Source organism: Carlito syrichta, unplaced genomic scaffold (genome assembly GCF_000164805.1).
Source record: "Carlito syrichta isolate Samal-C Ts95f unplaced genomic scaffold, Tarsius_syrichta-2.0.1 Scaffold308815, whole genome shotgun sequence".
Classification (NCBI taxonomy): domain Eukaryota; kingdom Metazoa; phylum Chordata; class Mammalia; order Primates; family Tarsiidae; genus Carlito; species Carlito syrichta.
In genome coordinates this window covers 357,571-366,165 of record NW_007252911.1, presented here as the reverse complement: position 1 = coordinate 366,165, position 8,595 = coordinate 357,571, and the positions used below count along the sequence as shown (strand labels likewise).

Below are 8,595 nucleotides of genomic sequence, written 5' to 3'. Positions count from 1 at the left end.
ATTCAGTCCTTAACAACCCCTATTAAAATAGGCATCATGAAGATATAGCATGATTTAGAAAGTGTTTTTTAAACAAATCACCACTCAAATATTATATTATTAATATCATTACTATTTTCATTGTAATTATTAATCTCTCTGACATATTATCAGCCTCTTGGAAAATATAAATTTTCTACCTTTGAAAGAATTATAATATAATAGTTCAGAGAATTAAGACACCTAGATCCAAATCCTGGCTCTGCCACTTGTTAGCTGTGTCACCTTCAGATGCTATGTTAACTTCTTAAGCCTTAATTTCCCTATCTATAAATTAAGGATGGTTGTTGTTTTTTTAAAGTACCTATCTCATAGGGTTGTTGAAAGAATTAAAAGAGGCAATGCATTAAAATGACTGGCCAATAGTACGTGCTCAATAAATTATGGCTATTATTATTAATAGCAATATTTAGACCTTGTTGCTGCTGCTGCCTCTTTCTCAGCCAGCAGAGGTCCCTATCATAGTCAAATGATGACTAGCTTCCCCATGACAGGCTGCACTGCAGTTGCCAAGCACATCCACAGTTGGCAGAGAAAATAGTGAAAGAATTACCCTCTGTCTAAAGGAAGGAGGAAAAAAAATTTAACAAGAGAAACAGAAATTGTTAGGATTCCATGGTAAAATGAATATGAACAGGTGACCATAAGTAAAGATTGTTTATGTTCTAGTACTGACTTTCCCTGCTATTGCCCTTGGTTACATCTTAATTTACCCTGTTCTGAACCTGGATTTTTAAAAAAATACCCTGCATAAAATAGAGAAACAGTAAGAATGAATTGGCAAGTGTTTGTAAAGTTCGCCAAAAACAAAAAGTGCTGCTAAATAAACGTCCAACGTTTCTCACAGTATTGAACTTATTCATTTTTATCACCGGTTATACCCCATGCCTCAGTTTTGCTTCCACTGTAATACATTTCCTCTAACCTTCTTTTCCCAGACAGGTTCACACCTCCAAGTTCAATTATTCTGTCAATTGTATTTTAAATTGTACTGAGTTCCATTAACCAACTGTGGTATCAATTTGTTGATCTGTTCCTTCTTCTGAACTAATCATCGCTCCACCCACCAAAAGCTGGAAAAGCAATTAAACTGAGGAAGGTGAGAGTTATTCAACAGAAATTAAAACCTAAAGGTAAAGACAGAGGAAAAAACTGGTATTAAAAAGAACACTGTGTGTGGGGGGGGATACACATGTACTAAAAAGCACAGTACCAGAGCAGATAGAGGCTAAGAGGAAAAAGAGGAGAAGCGAGGTAGGAAACGGATTTTGCTTGTGCGTACTCCATCTCTCTTTCAGCACCAAGGACAGAACCTCTGAGCAGCTGACCCAACCGCCGTTCACTTTAGGGTCCCTCCCAAATCCTCTAGAGATAAAAGATGCATTCGAAAGCAGCTATAAACATACACTAAGGTCTAGTAGGAAAGCTGAAAGAGCAGCAGACAAATTTCACTTCAGAGGCAAAAATGGGTGATTTTCTTTCTGTTCATTTCCGTAGTTTCTGAGTCTTGGGAAAGGCAAAGTTTGCTCTGCTTAGGTATGTCTGCTGTGTCAGTAAATGGCTGCAGGAGCTGAAGTGATAAACTCCACAGTCTCCAGAAATCAGAAGAAAATTTCCGGGTAAGTAATTTTGTTTTCATTTCTAATTTTGTACGTATTATTTTCTGGAAGGTTATTTAATCAGCTGAGTGTTCTTTGGTTCTCTAAAAATATGCATTAAAACACAATACCTACTCTTATTTTAAAACCCAAAACCCTAATAACATTGTTTTCATTTTTTTTCCTAAGTGGTTGAACAGTAGAAACCTGTTCTCTTCCTTTTTCTTATCCTTTTTTCCCCCAAAATTGTATTCTCATGGGCTCTAGAAAGTATATCAAGGTAGAATTAAAAGATAGGAAACAAAAAGCTATTATTATTTCTGTGATTTGTATGCAAGTTGACTGTATTCCTCTTAAGGATTTAACTTAACTGTAAGGGTCTGTTATTTTAAACTCCCTAATTCAGCACCCTGCAATCCAGAGCCGAGGGTTTGGAGAGGCACTGCTTTCAATGGTCTATTTAAAGTCAGGCTGTTTCCAAGTCGGAATCCAATTAATCCCAACAGAGAGATGTAGTACTTGTGATGATGACTGTGTATATTTTCTTCTATGATGGTATATGATTTTGAAGGTATTGTTGTTATTTAATTGTGGGACTTCCATTACTTACTGTAGCTTATTGGGTCAACAGAAGTCATTGTAATTAGGCATTTATTTCAGTTCATGAATTTATAATTTTATAACCAAATGCCATCAAAAAGGAAGCATAAATAATAATGCAGCAATAGCAAAGTGGAACTTGGGTTCTAAACTCATTGCACTGCCTGTTTCACTTTACAGGTGAAGTCCTTTGCTTACTGACACTACAAAGGTCAGTAAAATGCCTGTTTGTAGGTAAAAGTGAAGGTCATCATTCTTAACATGACATGGGGATCTCCTATAGCCAGAGAGAAGCAGAGACAAGGGAGAAATATTTTTACTTAGGAACTTATTTATTTATAGTTGAATATTTTCAAGGGTCTGCATGGCTAGCAGTGAGCAGGGATACTGAGCAAGGAAAATACTGAAAATAACCCAATGAGTACCTGATATTAAAGCCTCTATACAGATGACTGCATTAAAGTAAATACAAAATATATCTACTCAATATTCAATTTCTAATGCAATGAAGTTTGTCATCAACTGGATATTTGCTTATTGTTTGATTGATCTACTAAGCTCCCCATTTTATCTCCAATTAGAATGGTAGGATGCTCAGTCTTTAGATGTTTTGATGGAAAGTAAGGTTGCTGTGCTTTACTGGGGAGGCTTAATTATTTTTTTAAAAACTCTATTATCTTAGATACTGGATCTCAGTAATCAGCTATGGTTTTTCTTTGTACATTTATCAACAATGTAAATGTGCCCAAATATATAAATATGCTGTGTATTTTCAATGCACTTGTGAATCTTTATTAGGAAAATAAACTAGATAGCAATTTTCCAGAATAAAGTGCCATAGAAATGCTAAAGACTATCTCTAATAATAATGACAATGTAACTCCCACTGGTTCTGTGAGCAGTGTGCACCTGCATTGACTTCAGCAAGCTTAGTCAGGTGATGTGCACAAGATACTCTGAACAAGTGAGATTTTAAAATTGGTACCCATTTCAGGTTTTCTACCTTACCCCAAAAGTGGCAGTTAAGAACATGAACTCTGGAATCAAACATATCTTGGGTTGAATCAACTCCATCATTTACTGGTTTGTGACCTCGCAAGATACTTAATCTTTCTGTGACTCACTTTCCTTATCTGCAAAAATAGGTATGATAATAGTTTCTACTTCCTTCATCAGGTTGTTGTGAGGTTTAAATATGGTATGGTAATGCTTATAAATGTTAGCTGTAATCATTAATTTTGTCAGGCAGTATAGCAAGTCTAAACTGAAGCCCAGACCAGAAAGGCTCTGGACACTGGTGGTCAGGATGTTGACTGAAAGAAAAAGAAATGGCAACAGCCAAGGATCTGTGAAACGAATAAAGACATGGTCATCGAAACTTGCTACTGAGGTGCTTTGTTCTGGTTTGAGGAAAACCTATCTCTGCCTGGGAGTATCTCCTAACATCAACTTCTACCCCCAGCATAGACACATTAAATAACTTGTGAACTTGGGATTTAAGGAGACTTGAGATCAAAGCTTGGCTCAAATCAACCCCTTACACATTGTGTAATCTTGAGAAAGTAATGGAACCTCTCTCTGTCTCAGTTTTTTAATCCATAAAAGGAGTATATCAATATCCACATTTAGGGCTGCTATAAATATGAAAATGAGACCATACATGTAAAATACTAGTGCCTGACACACAGTGGTAGCCCAGAAGTAGCTGTCTTCAGAAGCACATTGAGGACTCAAGGCGGTTTTGTTGTGCTTGGTTCTGTTTAACTCAACATCCTTAAGGAAAGGGAACAAGCAATAAAAACCCTGTCCACCTTCTTTTTTTAGATGAGAAAATATAGTTTATTTAAGTAAGTTAGTGAGGGAGAAAGAGAAGACTCACCTCCCCAAGGTGGGGGAGGGTCTATATATCTTGATGACTACCCAGGTGCTAAGGAGACACCTCACAAATGTTTCAGGCAGACTGTCACTCAGCACTGAGGGACTGAACATCAGCAAAGTAGGACATATGTCATAACTGATGGGGACCTGACCACTCTCTGTTCTCCTGTTTTTAAATATAGGTTATGGGCCAGGCGCAGTGACTCATGCCTATAACCCCAGCACTTTGGGAGACAGAGGCAAGAGGATTGCCTGAGCCCAGGAGTTCAAGACCAGCCTGGGCAACTTGGCAAGACCTTGTCTCTGCAATAAATAAACAAATAATTAGATTGGCATGGTGGTGCCTGTCTGTGATTCCAGATACTAGGAAGATTGAGGCAGAGAGATCACCTAAGCCCAGCAGGTCGAGCCTGTGACTGTGAGCATTCCACTGCACTCCAGCCTGGGCGACAGTGAGACTCCGACTCAAAAAGATAAAAAATAAAATAAAATAGATTATATACTCACTCTAAGAGATGCCGGAACAAACTATGAAGACCAAGATAGCAACCATAAAGAACAAAATTATGAACTTCACAGCAACGGTGAACTTAGAGTCTATAATACTCAGTGATCTATCACAGAAACAAAGAACAGGGTACCACATGTTCTCACTAATAAACAGACCCTGAACTATTATCATAATACTATAAGAAAGGGATTGGCAGTAATGGGAAACTGCCGGGGGTGGGGAGCACACTTCATCAGTAAGGTACGTGATCTCAAACTAGGTGAAGTGGCGACCAAAGTGAAACCCACACTTTTTCTGTACAATGATCATTTGTATTCCTAACCCGGAATTGTATCCCACATCTTTAAACTAAAATTTTTTTAAAAGACCGAGATTAAGCAGTACTTTGCAAAAAAAGTAAAGGCTCATTAAAGTGTGCAATCTATAGTGAATCTTGAAAGAGTGAAGCCAGGAACAATCATCTAGTCTTTGCCTCATCTACTGTCTCACCTCCCATCCACTTTTGACCAACACTCTTGGCTGAGGTCACCAGTAAAGTCCTAATTTCCAAGTTTATTAGACACTCTGCATTGTAACTTATTTGACCCCTTCACCTATTCTCTTTTCTGTTAACAATAAATGTTACCACATTTCAGGTGCTAGTGCCAGACGTTATGCTAGAGCAGTGAATCTTAATGGAGAGAGCAATTTAGCCCCTCCCCAAGGGACATTTGAAAATGTCTGGAAGCATTTTTGGTTGTCACAACTTGGGGAGAAGAGTTGCTACTGGTATCTAGTGGGTAGATGTCAAGGATGCTGTTAAACATCCTACAATGCACAGGACAACCCCCATAACAAAGAATCATCCAGCTTAAATTGTCAAGAGTGCCAAAGCTTTATGTATATAATTTCACTTAATCTTCACAATTACCCTATAGAGTGGATATGATTATCCCCATTTTTCTGATGAGAACCCCAGCCTATCATTATGCATTACTTAGAGAGTAATTATTGAATTAATGAATTCTCTAGACTCTTTGCTTCTTCCTACCTGAGACCAGTTAACTATCTGGCAGCATATGTATCAGAGGGAAAAAGAAAGAAAAAAAATCCCAGCCCTGCTCTGTGTTATATAAGTAACTTGTTTTAAAATAAAAAAAATTTAAGGATGGAGGAGGTTGGAACAATTAGCTGAGAGGCAGGGAGTAGTCTAGCATCTTACTCATCTCAGCTTTGATCTCCCACATCCACCACTCATCAGAAACAGCCTGGACAACCACAGCTAACCCCACCTGCTGCAATAAAGAATCTAAGACTAGAGCAGTACAACATGAAAGAATAAATCAGAAATCCATGCAATTGTGATTCCTACATCAGGCTCAGAATTGATTTTCAGAGATGTGGGTTTCCCCTCATATGATTAGCCATTGACACTCAGCTCTACTATTTTTAGGTAGCTGTCAAGCCTCTTGGCAGAGTAAAAAGTCCAGCAAGATAGTAACAAACATCCCAAGGTTTTATGCTTTTCTCTTACTTGACAGATGAGATGAGGCTGAGATATCATTAGCCAACTGCAGACTCCAGGAAGGAGGGATTCTGGCCATGCCTTCCAAGGTGGCCCAGTAGTGAAAGGGAAGACATCTGGGCCTGAGCCTGCCTTATAAGTGGAAATATCCTTGAACAATCAGAAAGCATTGTATTTTCCCAAGAGTTCTTGGCAGCTGCAGTACTATCTCCAGGGCGCGACTGCCCTTCTCTGAATAATGAGAAAATTACAATTATTATCAAGAATTATTATTATGTTTTAAAATATACTGAGTGCAAACAATGTGCCAAGATGAAGAACAATTTTTAAAATAATTATCTGAATTAATTCCAGGTTGGTCACCCTTTTCCAATCATTTGTTCATTTTAACACTTTCATATTCCAGGTTGAAACGTTTCAAAATGAGGTACAAAATGACAGCCATGATTAGGCCAATCTCCTAATCAAAAGAGAACCACAGTTGCCAGGATTGAGAGCAAATGCTGGCCACCAAGCCAGTGTCTACTTTTGCCAGGACCTGGAACAAGAGTTCCTATGAAGACCCATATATGCTGTGTTTAAATATTGTGAAGTTGTAACCAACAAACCATGGAGTAAAATGTTTCAACTTCCCATCTTGACAAATGTACCTTCATAAAAACCTGGAAGGCCAGGTTTGAATTTGGTATTCCTGAGCCCATAGGAGTTCCCTACAAAATGTGACCATGTAGGAGAACCTGAGGCCCCATCCCTTTCCTGCCTTAGGAACTCTGGCCTCTTCTCTCCCCACCTCAGACTACACAGAAGCTATTCATCTGAGCTTCAAGAAAAAGTCACCACTTGGCTCTAAGGGCCCCACACATACATGGCACAGTCTACCCTCAGAATGACAGATTCAGAATGAAACCTGTGATATCTTGGAAACAGGCTGGGAGCAGTTTGGGCAGATAATTCTATGATCATGGCACCAAGGGTGTGGTCTAGATGTGGGTGGCCGCACTGGCCTCCCTACTATCTCTTCCACATGCTAGCCCTTCTACATGCTAATCCTTCCTCCTGGTACCTGCTGTTCCCACTGTTTGGACTACTCTCCCACCAGACTCGCGGGCCTGTTCCTTGGCATTGTGGGAGGTTATGGCTTTATCCCACAAGCAGGGTATAACCAGAAAAGGATGTCTTAGTCTATTCAGGCTGCTATAAAAAATACTATAAACTGGGCAGTTTGCAAACAACAGAAATGTATTTCTCATAGTCTGGAAGTTGGAAAGTCCAAGATCAAGGCACCAGCAGATCCAGTGTCCAGTGAGAGCCTGCTTTCTGGTTCACAGATGGCTGTCTTTTCACTGTGTCCTCAAATGGCAGAAGGATTAGCTAACTCTCTGGGATTTCTTTCATTAGAGCACTAATCCCATTCATGAGGGCTTTGTCCTCATGACCTGATCACCTCCTAATAACCCCTAATCCCATCATACTAGGATTTATGATTTCAACATGAATTTTTGGAGGTACACAAACATTCAGACCACAGCAGAGGACCAGAATGGGCCTCTTTACAGCATACACCCTGGGGCAGGAATCACTTTTGCTTGCATTTCAGGGTCACACTGTAAGTCACAAGCCTCCTATCTCCTTCCCCTAGCCTCCAGGACTGAGGAAGAACATATTTTATTTCTTTATAAATTACCCAGATTCAGGTATTCTGTTACAACAACACAAAATGGACTAAGATAGATAGATTCCATTATTCTCCTACTTTGCATAAGAGGAATCTGTTTGTTTATTATTGGTGTAAAGAAATGCAATTGTCTTTTGCACATTTATTTTATAGCCTGAGACTTTGCCAAAGGCCTTTATCAGTATAAGAAGGTTTTTGACAGATTCTCTTGGGTTTTCAAAGTACACGATCATGTCATCTGCAAAGAGAGATAATTTGACTTCCTCTTTTCCTATTTGGATACCCCTGATTGCCTTCTCTTCTCTGATTGCTCTAGCCAGGACTTCCAATACTATTTTGAACAAGAGAGGTGAGAGTGGGCATCCTTGTCTTGTTCCAGTTTTTAGGGGAAATGGTTCCAATTTTTGTCCGTTTAGGAGTATGCTGGCTGTGGGTTTCTCATAGATGGCTTTTACTACTTTGAGGTATGTTCCCTGTATGCCTAGATGTTCAAGGGTTTTTATCAAGACAGGGTGCTGAATTTTATCAAAAGCTTTTTCTGCATCTAATGATATAATCATGTGGTTTTTGTTTTGACATCTGTTGATGTATTTAATTACATTTATTGTTTTATGAATGTTGAACCAGCCTTGCATCCCAGGGATGAAGCCTACTTGGTCATGATGATTTTTGAGATGTGTTGTTGAATCTGGTTTGCTAGGATCTTGTTGAGAATTTTAGCAGCATACATATGCATGATGGAATACTATGCAGCCATAAAAAAGAACAAAATCATGAATTTTGCAGCAAC

At 38.9% G+C, this 8,595-nt stretch overlaps 1 protein-coding gene across 1 annotated transcript in view; it reads left to right on the top strand.

Annotated features, from left to right (window-relative positions):
- Positions 1-1,262: 1,262 nt before the first annotated feature.
- DRD3 (dopamine receptor D3) overlaps positions 1,263-8,595 on the top strand; it is a 50,011-nt gene continuing 42,678 nt past the window's right edge. Inside the window, exon 1 of the mRNA XM_008065859.1 lies at positions 1,263-1,658. The gene's annotated coding sequence lies outside the window, so the exon portion shown is untranslated. The remainder of the gene's footprint in view (positions 1,659-8,595) is intronic.